The following is a 15,413-nucleotide window of genomic DNA, read 5'->3' as shown; positions in this document are numbered from 1 at the left end:
GTCCAACCTTTATTGAAAGCGATATGAAGATTCCTCTAAAAACTGGAAATGAGCTCCCATATGATCCAGCTATACCACTCCTAGGGATATACCCTAGGAACACAAAAATACAATACAAAAATTCCTTCCTCACACCTATATTCATTGCATCACTATTTACAATAGCCAGACTCTGCAACCAAGATGCCCTTCAACAGATGAGTGGCTAAAGAAACTGGGGTACATATAAACAACGGAATATTATGCAGCCTTTAGAAGAGATGATGTCATGAAATTTTCTTACCATACATGGATGTACATGGAATCTATTATGCTGAGTGAAATAAGGAGAGAGATAGACCCAGAATAGTCTCATTCATCTATAGCTTTTAAGAAAAATGAAAGAGATTTTTGCAATAATTCACAGAGACAAAAGTGAGGAGGACTGGAAAGTCCAGCTCACAACATGAAGCTCACCACAAAGAGTGATGAGTGCAGTTAGAAAAATAACTACATTGAGAACTATCCTAACAATGTTAATAAATGAGGGAAGTAGAAAACCTGTCTAGAGTATTAGCATGGGTGGTGTGGGGAGAAGGGAGATTTGGGATATTGGTGATGGGAATGTTGCACTGGTGAAGGGGAGTGTTCTTTTCATGACTGAAACCCATATTTGTAATCGAGGTGTTTAAATAAAGATATTAATAAAAAAGATATTATGGCAGACGACTGAGACTGGCACTTTTCACCAGCAACAAAAATCATCATGGATATAAGGGAAAAGAAACTAATTCATTGCTACAGGGAATGTCAACTGGTTCTACAGTTTTTGAAAACAATATGGATAATTCTCAACAAGCTAAATATTGAGTTCCAATATGACCTGCATTTCCACTTATTGGCATCTACCCAAAGGCCCTGAAACACTATTCAGAAAAGCCTTCTGTGCTTCTATGTTCATTGCAGCACTATCCACAATAGCCCAAATCTGGAAACAACCGAAGTGCCCATGAACATTGGATTGGATAAAGAAACTATGGTATATATACACAATACTACTTGGCTGTAAGGAAAAATAAAATCATGCAATATACAGGAATGTGAAACAACTGCAGAGTTTCATGCTGAGTGAAGTCAGAAGAAAGGAGAAAGACATACAGACTAGTCTCATCGTGGGTATAAAGAAATAGTAATGGAGTAACAAGTGGCCAAAGGTAACAGAATGTGAGACTTGGCTTACAGAGCTGAACTTACTGTGGCTGGAGAGATGGAGAAGGAGTGAGAGGGATATTTTTGGGGACCCTGAGATAAGGGTGAAGGGAAGCAAACACTCTTGTGAGGTATGTGGGGTTGGAACATTGTACACAAAATCCTTCACTGACTGTATTGTAAATCAATATGACTAAAACAAACAAAAATTACATACAAAAACTAAATGAAACATATCCTGAGTTTTTGATAGTTTCTGTAATATTATCAATGTTCTTCCTGAAGCTTCTGTATTCAGTTGCAAATACCACTAAGACACTGGAGCAAATTATTTAAATTCTAGATCCTTGTGCCCCGAGGTACATACTTCTGACCTGTGACCTGGCCCCAGGCACTTCTTGACTGACTCTGTAGGGATCTTGGATGTGCATCTTTGATTGCTGGGGATCTCCTTAGTAATTGAAATGCCCTGATGCCTGGTAACACTCAACCAAGTAGGAATCTTGGGAAGTGGGGCAAAGCAACAGTCTTTCTTCCTCCTTCCTGAAATACTATTTTCTTTAAGATCCCAGATAATTCCAATATTCTCTTCAATCAAACCTGGTTTCCTAGACTTTCTGTTTAGAAAAACACTGGTGGAAAAAATTGACACTGATGGTGGGATTTGTGCTGGAACATAGCATGCCTAAAATTCAACTATGAATAACTATAAATCTTTGTCTTCATAAAAAATCTATTAAAAAGCCACTATTAAAAACCATTTTACATAGTTCATGTTAATCTTTTAAGATCTGATTTTGAGGTGGGGAGTATCTGTTAAATTCATAGAAATTATTCTTTCTTTCGTCTATTTTTGTTGAGATTGGAAGAGTTAGCCAACAAAGGCTATGTCGTACAATGTAGCCACTAGATGGAGCCCTAGAATTTGAAGGATGAACAGTTCCATTCTGGATTCTGAACTCCACAAGGCAAACTTAAAATAAATACGCATGATTGAATATTAATTTTACACTCAGCTACAAGGTTATTTATTTGATAAGAAAAGGACTGTGATGCTGGTCAAATGAAAGCTGGGAAGCCAGCAAGGTTTAAAACACAGTCACAAACTTATACAAGAGATAAGCAGAACTTAAATCCAAAAGTGTTAGGCTCTTCTCTGAGAAAATATGAGAGATTTAAGGTTCTTACTATTAACACAGATTAATTTTGCAAAAGACAGAAACACACTTTTTTTTTAATTCCTCAGTGTATTTAGACTTTAAAGTCATATGCACTTAAGGCAGTTCATATAGCTTAGTTGTAGAGCTGATCTCTTGTGTGGGGAAGGTCCCTGGGGTTTGTTATTTAGTTCCACATGGCCTCCAAGCATGGTTGGATGACGCTTTAGTCCATAGAGCACTGCTACTGAGTGTGGCTCCCAGAATTAATGAAACTAAAGTAAAATTGGGAAAGCAAATTAGATACTTTTTGTTTTAGTTGTCAAGTTGCTTAAACACAAAATTAATAGTGGTATATTTACTGACCTGGAAGAGATGGGAGGGGAAGGTTTTAAGATGATAATAAACAACTTAGCTCAGGATATACTAAGTATGCAGTATGAATGAAATGCTGTTTACTTAAGGAGATCTGGAACTCAGGCATGGGAAATACCTTGGAGCTGGCACTGCAACTTGCTGACAGCAGCCTGCAGAAGACAGTGAGAAGTGTGTGAAGTGTGTGAAGGCAAAACACACCTTTGACAGAGCCTGTGTGTGGGAAGAGCCCACTGGATCAAGCCCAGAGAGGGATTGTAGCCCTCTGGATCAACCTTGACAGTAAGGGATTGGTAGAAATAGTTGTTTAGATAGTACAGAAATGACATCACATTATAAGTCCCATTAACTAGCTAAGAAAATACCTATATATTAATTGTGCTTTCATCTCAATGCATTTTTTTGTTTGGAATACATAAATTTTATTACATATTTCACATCAAAAGTAGATATTAACATTTCTAATGATAATATAGTGTTTTCAAAAATATGGAGTAGTCTCAATAATTGATTATTCTAGTCCAGCCAACTGGAAGGAAATAAACAATAATTCATTTTATGTAAAGCAGAATCTTTTAGTAACTGATACTGTGCCGCTACAGATTATCTTCCCACAAGATTCACATATATCCATGAATCCTCCAGTCCTCAATTATAATTGCATTTATATGTTTGGGATTAGACACACTTTTTATGACTGGGAGGTACAATAATTATTGTTCCTTTGTAGGGAAAGGGAATAAGCTGTGATTTATTTCCATGCACACTCAAGGATTGCTTTTTAAATTTTTCTCCACAACATCAATACTGTCTAGCTATAGAAATTCCTGGAAAGCTTTCTATGTACTAAAAATTAACAGAACTCAATATGAGAAACAAGTGCTAGATAAATCTCACAAAATCCTTAAATATCCAACACCGAGGAAGGATTAATGCAGCCTGAGCTCTCAAATGACATCTTGCAAGCAGCTGCACTCTCTTGCTGACAGGGCTTGTGGAGAGGGCATATGCTTTTCAAAGATTTGAAAACTTCATTTAATCCTGCAGTTAAGTATTTCTTTGGATCATTCCATTTTAGACAATGAACAATCAAATAATGAAAAGCTTCTTTGTCAGAGCTAACTTCTCCACAAGATATGAATCAATGGATAATCTCTATAGAGTTTCTGATCTGCAGTGAGCACTTGGTAAATATTATTCTAGTTCTTATTAATAGCAGAAACTGCCTCATTCATTCATTTCAATAGGGGTGCATGAATGCATAGTCTCATATGTAATTCTATAGAATATGTTGTATTTTTTTGGAGCCTCAGGCATATTAGATATTTCCTCAATCACTGAGTTACATACCTGGCTCCAAGTGGTTAGTTCTTTTTTACCATTTTTACCTCCTTTACCATGGCAGGTTTTTAACTGGGGTGCCTGAGTAGAATATTCCAGGATTTTGAGAATGTGGGCATTGAGGGATTCCTTCTCTTGCTTTATGATAATGTAAATGGTTGTTTTCTTTTTTGGTTTTAGTTTAGGAACCACATCTGGCAGTGTGCAGGGCATTCTCTTGGCTCTCTGCTCAGGATTCATTCCTGGTGGGGCTAGAGTGATGATAGGTGATAGTGAGTACTGAAATGAAGCCAAGTTACTTGCAAGGCAAATACTTTACTGTTATCTTTACATAGGCAGAACTGTGGCATTTTGGAAAGCACCACAATGAGGCTAAGTTGGGGTAAGTGTAGATTTGAGTATATGTATTTTAGATGTGAAGGAAATGAATAACTGCTGTCATTTTTTAATTTGTGCCTAGATGGCTAGTACTTGCAAAAGTAAATCAGAACTAAGCTTACAGAATGCTGAGAGTTTTAAATTATTAGTATCAGGCCCACTTATTATTCTGTCTGCCCAAGACTCCAAGATTAATATTCCAGGTCAAAAGAGGAAGAAAAATGATGACTGTTTTGTTAATCTATGGTTTTCCAAACCTGTTGAGAGAGTTGTGTTGGTAAACATATTCAGAGTAAAGTCTGCCATGTTGGATTGAGGTAGAGACTAACTCAGTAAAAACAATTATACATTAAAAGACATATCAACAGGAACCAGGAAATAAAGAAAGAACTCAAGTGCTCTGAAAAATGCAGTTCAGTTAAAACATTGAGATCAGGACTAATAGAGGACTACAAACAAAATAAAGATGGCAAACCAATTAAAAGCTAAACAAGAGAATGATTTTCTTAAGTGAATTTTTTTAGAAGATAGGCTAGAAAGATATAAAATCTTTGGGGGTCAGAAAAGATAGTTATAAAACATAACAAGATATGTCAAAGTTTGTCTGCTCCTAGAAAGAGGTGAAAGATTTTTCTCAAGTGAAATCTTTTATTGTTTGAGAAATTTAAATAATTGGATTAATAACTATTCTTTCTAGTGATTTTAAATGACAGGTTATTGTCACTGAGTTAGACCACTATTTTTTTTCTCTTTAGAAGAAATTTAATTTTTAAAATTGAGATTCAGTGAGTTATAATGCTTTTAATAATGGTTATTCATGAACATAATTCCGACACCCCACCTATCACCAGTTTTCCTTTTCCTTGTCCTAAGGACTACTAAATCCTTCTAAGGATTTTTAAGTTGATATTAGATCAGCAAATCAGGTGATATTTGAATAGAAAAGATGACACAGGGCCGGGCAGTGGCACTAGAGGTAAGGTGCCTGCCTTGCCTGCGCTAGCCTTGGATGGACCACGGTTCGATCCCCCAGCATCCCATATGGTCCCCAAGCCAGGAGCAACTTCTGAGCGCATAGCCAGGAGTAACCCCTGAGCGTTAAAAGGTGTGGCCCAAAAACCAAAAAAAAAAAAAAAGACGACACAATTAAAAAAAAAATCCCAGAATTAATCCTCTAGAGGGCACTGGAACCTAGAAATCTTTGATAATTGTAATCTGCAAAGTTCATAGTAAGAGCTGTTGAAGAGCCTCATTCTAAAAATTGGGTTAGTGTATATATGGCAGTTAAATATGTGGGCAGTGGCAAGGAAAGTCTGGGTACAGTAGCAAAAATACCCCAAGTGAGTTTCCAGGTGATAGAGCCATTATAGAAAATAAATAAATATTTTCCCTGCAGGGCAAGAGTTCCAGTTGTGATCATACACACTTAACAGACATAGAAAGAGACACACTACATACAAATAAGTAGGCTCGTGGAGGAAGCAAGTTTGTGTTTATGTTAAAGGAAAGCTAGGGGGCCGGAGAGATAGCATGGAGGTAAAGTATTTGCCTTGCATGCAGAAGGATAGTGCTTTGAATCCCGGCATCCCATATGGTCCCTCAAGCCTGCCAGAGTGATTTCTGAGCCTAGAGCCAGGAGTAACCCCTGAGCGCTGCCGATGTGACCCCCCAAAACAAAACAAAATGAAACAACAAGACAAAACAAAACAAAGGAAACCTAGATGGGAAAATCATCATGAAGGACTTCTTCGACTTAGGGAGGACAGGTAAATTTGGCTTGTTTGCAAAATAGAAGTCTAAACTATCGAGAGCTCATAATTTCATATATTTTGAGTTCATAGCTTTACATTTCTCACCACTAGTGAATTCTAGGTCATGTATATCTTTATATGATAAAATATACAGATTAAAAAATCAGGTTTTGTGTCTCTAAGTCGAATGGAGAGATGTCAGCACATAGAGATAGTTCTATGCTGTTGCATAAAGTGAGGATTTCAAACTAAGAATGAGTTTACATTGTTAGAAATTCCTCTGACCTTTCCTGAAAGACAAGATGATGTGCTGCAAAGGAAGATGATACAGAGAAGGGCTCCTTCTGCTTCAAATGGCCTTATAAAGAGGGAAGACAGTATATTAGGGAGAACATGGCAGAGAAAATGCTTCTCAGCTGGCTGCTGGGACATCAAGAGCAGTTTCAGTTGAGGAATCTTAGGGCAAGGTTCCAGTTAGAACAGCTTTGTGGATTCAGTGAAAATCTTCCCTAGGAACTGCACTTCATAGACTAAGCAATGACATTGAGTGATAGGAACAGTCTTACTCAAGGACCTCCACAAATTCTGGGGGTCCAGAATCATGGGGTGCACTGGTGTTCAAAGAGAAATCAAGGAGTTAGGTAAGTGATGGGAGAGCACTATTTCACACATTGATATTCCTATTGGAAAAAACAAGTCACTTTCCAATAAAGCATGATGTTGGAGCTGTCACCATTCCAAGTAGCTTCATTTGCACAGCAGGGTTGTCTCAACAGAAAGAGAGTATGTGGCAGAGGAGACAGAACATCTAGGGAACAACGGCTTTCTGATACACAAAGCACTGCTAAGCTAAATCTCTAATTGAGAATTTTCTTCCAAATGAATCTAGGCTTACAGGGGATAATCAAAGTAATGTTAACAGAGACCAACTGGGATCATGACAAGGTGAAAACTGCCATTTCTGAGGGGCCAGAGTGTATGACTTGCAAGCATTAATTTAAAATGGACTTTGGTTCAATCCCCGGCATCCCTTATGGTCCCCCAAGCTAGGAGTGATTTCTGAGCGCATAGCCAGGAGTAATCCCTGAGTGTTTACTGGGTATGGCCCCAAAACATAAATATAAACAAACAAATGACCCTTTACCCCTCAAAAATACCACTGACATTTCTGTAGACTCACATTTGCTTGCTTCCATTGAATGTTTGCCATGGTTTTTGAGCACAGAAAGAGAGATCTGAGGAACACACAGGTATTCAGACTCACTTCCTTGGGCTGGGGGTTGCTTTATTTGCAACAGCTATGGATAAAGGCCCAGTTCCATGATGATGAGATTTAATCTCTTTTAAAACATACTGGGGGGTGCGGGACTTGGGTGACCCTAGCACCCCTTTACTGCCTTGCTCCAGATCTCCAGGGCTTCCCCGGTCATATGCTTGGGCAAGCCAGCGAGGTGGGTCCCTCAGCAGAGCTGAAGGTTACCCTAGGCTTACTTGTGTGATGCACTAAAGCAGTCACTGGTAATCTCTTACCAGTCTATATTTTCAAAACCGTGCTGGGGCTAGCGCCCCCACACGCACACGATACATTAATAGTTCTCACTATCATTTAATTATGTTTTTGTGTATGCAGAATGTCCATTTTGTACTCTGCCCTTTCGCACACCCCTACAAAAGATCATTTTTCTTTTAACTCTCTCACCCCCTATCATCATTACTCCACATTTACCCTTTTTAACTTAAGTACTGTAGAATCCTAAGTCATAGACCATAGTCGTGCCCTGGAGTTAACAGTCCCCCCCCAACTATTCCAAAAGGCATAGAACGTACACGTATGTCTTTTCAACATTTTATGTGTGTTTTATTTGATGGCTATAACTCTTGCTGAATATTTTTTTTAATACACTGACGAATCCCCCCCCCTTTTTTTTTAGCTTTTCTTCTCTTTGTGAACTATTCAATAGGGAATTTGGTGAAAGAGTCCCTCAGTTTAATGCTTATGTTTGAACCAAGTCATGGGTATTGTTGGACGTGTTCTTATGCCCCCATATACTCCGATAACGCCACGTGGTTTTACTTCTTGTTTGCTTAGGCACATTAAAATGGGAAAATACTATACATACAAATAAGTTCTTATCTAATAGAGATGGGAACACACAAATCTTGTAGTGCAATGGGACCTTACACCCTGAACATTGACATAATGACCTGGCACAGGCCTCAGAAGAATGGGCATTCTCCATTCACCCCGATCTAGGGATGACATCTATGAAACATCCAAGGTTGTCTATAATATCACCTAGAGGCAATCCTCTACTAGGGAAGATCCTACCGCTGCTCTGACATAGACCTACTCAAAAAAGACTTGCCCTAACACTGAGAAGACTTAACAACAACAATGACCTGCTTACTGGACAGGGCTTTCTGTATTGCTGCTTAATTGTGAGGTGAAACAAGAGGATACTATACAACTAGCCTGACTTCAATGTAGGATGTGCAGATTCCAGGATCTTTAATACAGAAACCTGATGCCAACAATAGAGACTGCGTGAAAAATGAAACTGTATTGGTACTACAGACAATGACTTGGATTGAACAAACTAGTTTACCTGGAGCCTAGAGTTGGTCTTATTCCAGGAAACTTCAGGGGTAGGGTATCCTTGTATTTAGACCAAGGCTTTTCCTTTCCATGTCCCCCATATTTTGGTGGGCCTATGCAAACAATATTTGCCACTCTAACACCGTTTTCACTGTGCTCTTTTGACTCTAACCCACTTCCATGAAGGTTCAAAGAAAGCAAATCCAGAGACTGTAGATGCTTCTCTGTGGAGGTTCCCTGATTTTTCTCTGCCTTTTCCTGGAAGAGAAGTTGCTTATTCTGTGGTTATGTAAAGGAAAGGATAAAGTTCAAGGTACTACCCCTTCCATGTGGTTGCACAAAATCCTGACACAACTCCAGACCTTCATGGGATCAGGGGAAGCTCATTCTGCCTCACTGAAGATTTCATGGTGTTGCCTGGCATCTCACTACAACCAGCTTGATCAATAAAAAGTATATATTTAAATCTTTAAATCAATAAAAAGTAGATATTTAAATCTTTAAATGGAAAATAAACTTGCTCTCTACTCTGCTGTCCTGCATTTTCGGCCTGATTTCACCCTTGGTGCGGCCCATCAGCCAGCCTGCTTTCCTGTGAGCTTTCCGGGGAGTCTGCCTTCCCATGAGCCTTCCGTGGAGGTGAGTCGACACGCCCAGAAAGGGAGGAGCCACTGAACTTCGCTGGATCTCAGATGCCAGCACCCTTCTGCCTCTCTACTCTGCTGTCCTGCATTTTCGGCCTGATTTCACCCTTGGTGCGGCTCATCAGCCAGCCTGCCTTCCTGTGAACTTTCCGGGGAGTCTGCCTTCCCGTGAGCCTTCCTTGGAGGTGAGCTGACACGCCCAGAAAGGGAGGAGCCACCGAACTCTGCTGGATCTCAGATGCCAGCACCCTTCTGCCTCTCTACTCTGCTGTCCTGCATTTTCGGCCTGATTTCACCCTTGGTGCGGCCCATCAGCCAGCCTGCTTTCCTGTGAGCTTTCCGGGGAGTCTGCCTTCCCATGAGCCTTCCGTGGAGGTGAGTCGACACGCCCAGAAAGGGAGGAGCCACTGAACTTCGCTGGATCTCATATGCCAGCACCCTTCTGCCTCTCTACTCTGCTGTCCTGCATTTTTGGCCTGATTTCATCCTGGGTGCGGCCCATCTGCCAGCCTGCCTTCCTGTGAGCCTTCCGTGGAGGTGAGTCGACACGCCCAGAAAGGGAGAAGCCAGAGGAGCACGGTTGCTCCGCTCCCCTTCGCGACGGTGCACAGCATTTAGCCAATGAATACAACCACAACACGTAGAAAAACACGCAGTTCTAGTGTGACAATGGGGAAACAACATGGGCCAGTGCCAGACATAGAGAATGAAGATGGCAACTCTGATGACTTGAACATGATCAACCACCTAGTCAGTCTCTCAGATAAGGAGTTTAGAGTTGCAATATGGAACATGTTCAAAGAACTCAAACACAGTATAGAAGAGAAAACTAAAAAGAATCAGGAGAATATGAAGATAGAAATGAGAAAACTCCAAATGGAAATTTCAGATCAAATAACAGGTCTGAGAAACTCAGTAGATGAATTGAAGAAAAACATGTTTGAGATTTCCCACAGGTTAACAGCAGCTGAGGATAGAATCAGTACACTGGAAGATGAGATAAATAACAATTACATACAGCAGAAGAAATTGGAAAAAAGCCTCAAAGCAAATGATCAAACAATGGAAAAATTACTCAAAGAATGGGAACAGATGAAAATAGAAGTCTATGATAAGCTCAACAGAAACAACTTAAGAATCATTGGAGTCCCAGAGACTCAGGAAGAAAATCTCCGGGAAGAATCAACAGTCAAGAACATCATTAAAGAGAAACTACCAGAGATAATGAATACATGTGATCAAATCCTGCATGCCCGAAGAGTGCCAACTAAAAGAGACCCCAGAAAAAACACCCCAAGACACATCCTAGTCACAATGACGAATCCCATAGATAGAGACAGAATTCTGAAAGCAGCAAGATCGAAAAGAGAAATTACATTTAAGGGAACATCTTTGAGATTTACTGCAGACCTGTCACCAGAAACACTCAAGGCCAGAAGGCAGTGGTGGGACATAGTGACAAAACTCAATGAAATAAATGCTTCGCCTAGAATACTGCACCCAGCAAAACTCACTTTTAGGTTTGAAGGAACAATACATAGTTTCACAGACAAACAACAGCTCAAAAACTTCACAGACTCAAAACCATTCTTAAAAGAAAAACTGAACGGCATACTTTAAGACAAGGCTTACCAACAGACACACCAAACTTTAATATAAAGATGGCACTAACTCCCAGGACAATTCTTTCTCTCAATGTCAATGGACTAAATGCACCAGTTAAGAGACACAGAGTGGCTAAATGGATCAAAAAACTCAATCCAACCTTCTGCTGCCTACAAGAAACGCACCTGAATAGTCAGAACAAACATAGACTCAAAATAAAAGGCTGGAGGAAAATCATCCAAGCAAACAACATCCAAAAAAAAAGCAGGAGTGGCCATATTAATATCAGATGATGCAAACTTTATACTTAGGAAAGTAGTAAGGGACAAAGATGGACATTTTGTATTAATCAAGGGATATGTACAGCAGGAAGAAATCACCCTCCTAAACATATATGCACCGAATGACGGGCCAGCAAAATATTTAATACAACTGTTGACAAATCTGAAAAATAATATCAATAACAACACAATAATTGTGGGAGACCTCAACACGGCATTGTCAACACTAGACAGGTCAACCAGACTGAAACCCAACAAGAATATACTAGACCTGAGGAGAGAAATGGAAGTAAGAGGCCTAGTAGATATATACAGGACACTCCACCCCCAGAGGCCTGGATACACATTTTTCTCTAATGTACATGGGACATTCTCTAGGATAGACTACATGTTAGCACACAAAACATATCTCCATAATATCAAGAGGATAGAAATTTTACAGGCTGCCTTTGCTGACCACAAAGCCCTGAAATTATATATAAACTACAAAGGGACACAGAAGAAAAATTTTAACACCTGGAAGTTAAATAGCCTCATACTGAATAATCAGTGGGTCCGAGATGAAATCAAAGAGGAAATCAAAACCTTCCTGAAAACAAATGACAATGGAGAAACAATTTATCAGAACCTATGGGACACAGCAAAAGCAGTACTGAGAGGAAAATTTATAGCTTTGCAAGCACACATCAGGAAAGAAGAAGGGGCATACCTGAATAGCTTAATGACGCAGCTCATAGAATTAGAAAGTGCTCAACAAAAGGATCCAAAAATAGGGAGGCAGAAGGAAATAACAAAGCTGAGAGCAGAAATCAATGAAGTGGAAACCAGAAAAACCATCCAAAAGATCAACGAAAGCAGAAGTTGGTTCTTTGAAAAAATAAACAAGATTGATAGACCACTGGCAAAACTAACAAAGAAAGAAAGAGAGAGAAACTTGATAACTCGTATTAGGAATGAAAAAGGAGAGATCACTACCGATATGGTAGAGATTCAAAGGGTAATCAGAAACTACTTTGAGAAACTCTATGCCACTAAAAATGAAAACCTGGCAGAAATGGATAAATTTTTGGAATCTTATAATCTTCCACGATTGAATGAAGAGGATGTAGCATATCTAAACACACCATTACTATTGAGGAAATTAAGAAAGTAATCAAATGTCTGCCCAAAAACAAAAGCCCAGGCCCAGATGGATTTACTAATGAATTCTTTCAAACCTTTCAAGAGGAACTACTACCAATCCTGGCAAGACTCTTTCATGAAATTGAAAAAACAGGAAAACTTCCAAATAGCTTTTATGAAGCCAACATTACCTTGATACCTAAACCAGACAGAGATGCTACGAAAAAAGAAAATTACAGACCAATATCGCTGATGAATGCAGATGCAAAGATCTTCAACAAAATCCTGGCAAATAGGATTCAATGCCTCATTAAGAAGATCATCCACCACGATCAAGTATGTTTCATTCCAGGAATGCAAGGCTGGTTTAACATCCGTAAATCTATCAACATAATACACAACATCAACAGCAAGAAAAATAAAAATCACATGATCATATCAATCGACGCAGAGAAAGCATTTGACAAGGTCCAACACCCATTCTTGATCAAAACTCTCAGCAAGATGGGAATGGAGGGAACCTTTCTCAATATAGTTAAGGCCATCTACCACAAGCCAGAGGCAAATATTGTCCTCAATGGAGAAAAACTGAAAGCCTTTCCTCTAAATTCTGGCACAAGACAAGGCTGTCCTCTCTCACCACTCCTATTCAACATAGCACTGGAAGTACTCGCTATAGCGATTAGGCAAGAAAAGGATATCAAGGGAATCCAGATAGGAAAGGAAGAAGTCAAGCTCTCACTGTTTGCAGATGACATGATACTCTACTTAGAAAACCCCAAAGACTCTATCAAAAAGCTTCTAGAAACAATAGACTCATATAGCAAGGTGGCAGGCTACAAAATTAACACACAAAAATCAATGGCCTTCCTATACACCAATACTAATAAGGAAGAAATGGACATTAAGAAAACAACTCCATTCACTATAGTGTCACACAAACTCAAATATCTTGGAATCAACTTGACTAAAAATGTGAAGGACCTATACAAGGAAAACTATAAAACTCTGCTCCAAGAAATAAGAGAGGACACGCGGAAATGGAAGCATATACCCTGCTCATGGATTGGCAGGATTAACATCATTAAAATGGCAATACTCCCCAAAGCACTGTACAGATTTAATGCGATCCCCCTAAAGATACCCATGACATTCTTCAAAGAAGTGGACCAGGCACTTTTGAAATTTATTTGGAACAATAAACACCCTCGAATAGCTAAAGCAATCATTGGGAAAAAGAATATGGGAGGAATTACTTTCCCCAACTTTAAACTTTACTACAAAGCAATAGTTATCAAAACAGCATGGTATTGGAATAAAGACAGGCCCTCAGATCAGTGGAATAAGCTTGAATACTCAGAGAATGTTCCCCAGACATACAATCATCTAATTTTTGATAAAGGAGCAAAAAATCCTAAATGGAACAAAGAAAGCCTCTTCAACAAGTGGTGTTGGCAAAACTGGGTAGCCACTTGCAAAAAATTGAACTTAGACCCCCAGCTAACATCATGTACGAAGGTAAAATCCAAATGGATTAAAGACCTCGATATCAGCCCCAAAACCATAAGATATATAGAACAATACGTAGGTAAAACACTCCAGGACATTGAGGCTAAAGGCATCTTCAAGGAAGAAACTGCACTCTCCAAGCAAGTGAAAGCAGAAATTAACAGATGGGAATATATTAAGCTGAGAAGCTTCTGCACCTCAAAGGAAATAGTGCCCAAGATACAAGAGCCACCCACTGAGTGGGAGAAACTATTCACCCAATACCCATCAGATAAGGGGCTAATCTCCAAAATATACAAGGCACTGACAGAACTTTACAAGAAAAAAACATCTAATCCCATCAAAAAATGGGGAGAAGAAATGAACAGACACTTTGACAAAGAAGAAATACAGATGGCCAAAAGACACATGAAAAAGTGCTCCACATCACTAATCATCAGGGAGATGCAAATCAAAACAACGATGAGATACCACCTCACACCACAGAGAATGGCACACATCACAAAGAATGAGAATAAACAGTGTTGGCGGGGATGTGGGGAGAAAGGAACTCTTATCCACTGCTGGTGGGAATGCCGTCTAGTTCAACCTTTATGGAAAGCGATATGGAGATTCCTCCAAAAACTGGAAATCGAGCTCCCATACGATCCAGCTATACCACTCCTAGGAATATACCCTAGGAACACAAAAATACAATACAAAAACCCCTTCCTTACACCTATATTCATTGCAGCACTATTTACCATAGCAAGACTCTGGAAACAACCAAGATGCCCTTCAACAGACGAATGGCTAAAGAAACTGTGGTACATATACACAATGGAATATTATGCAGCTGTCAGGAGAGATGAAGTCATGAAATTTTCCTATACATGGATGTACACGGAATCTATTATGCTGAGTGAAATAAGTCAGAGAGAGAGAGAGAAAAACGCAGAATGGTCTCACACATTTATGGGTTTTAAGAAAAATGAAAGACATTCTTGCAATAATAACTTTCAGACACAAAAGAGAAAAGAGCTGGAAGTTCCAGCTCACCTCAGGAAGCTCATCACAAAGAGTGATGAGTTTAGTTGGATAAATAACTACATTTTGAACTGTCCTAATAATGAGAATGTATGAGGGAAATTGAGAACCTGTTTAGAGTACAGGCGGGGGTCGGGTGGGGAGGAGGGAGACTTGAGACATTGGTGATGGGAATATTGCACTGGTGATGGGTGGTGTTAAGAAAAAAAAAAGAGAAAAAAAAAAAAAAAGAAAGGAAAATAAACTTGAGTTAAATCCAGAGAACTGTGACCAAAGGTGCCAGGAGTTGGGGGAGGTACCTGGGAACTAGGGTAAGGGTATCATGGCACTCTGCTAGTGGGTGGGTTTAGTAGTATTGCCAATATAAAGAAATTATATTGATATGTATATCTTTTTAGTTTGGGTCACATCTGTTAATGCTCAGAAATTATTCCTGGCTG

At 39.3% G+C, this 15,413-nt stretch overlaps 1 protein-coding gene across 1 annotated transcript in view; it reads right to left on the bottom strand.

Moving 5' to 3' along the window:
- The window catches only part of NWD2 (NACHT and WD repeat domain containing 2), a 201,474-nt gene that overhangs the window by 54,579 nt on the left and 131,482 nt on the right, over window positions 1-15,413 (bottom strand). The gene's annotated exons all lie outside the window — the stretch shown is intronic.

Source organism: Suncus etruscus, chromosome 16 (assembly GCF_024139225.1).
Source record: "Suncus etruscus isolate mSunEtr1 chromosome 16, mSunEtr1.pri.cur, whole genome shotgun sequence".
NCBI lineage: Eukaryota > Metazoa > Chordata > Mammalia > Eulipotyphla > Soricidae > Suncus > Suncus etruscus.
Note: the sequence above shows the minus strand (reverse complement) of the source record. Positions and strands in the feature narration are given on the sequence as shown.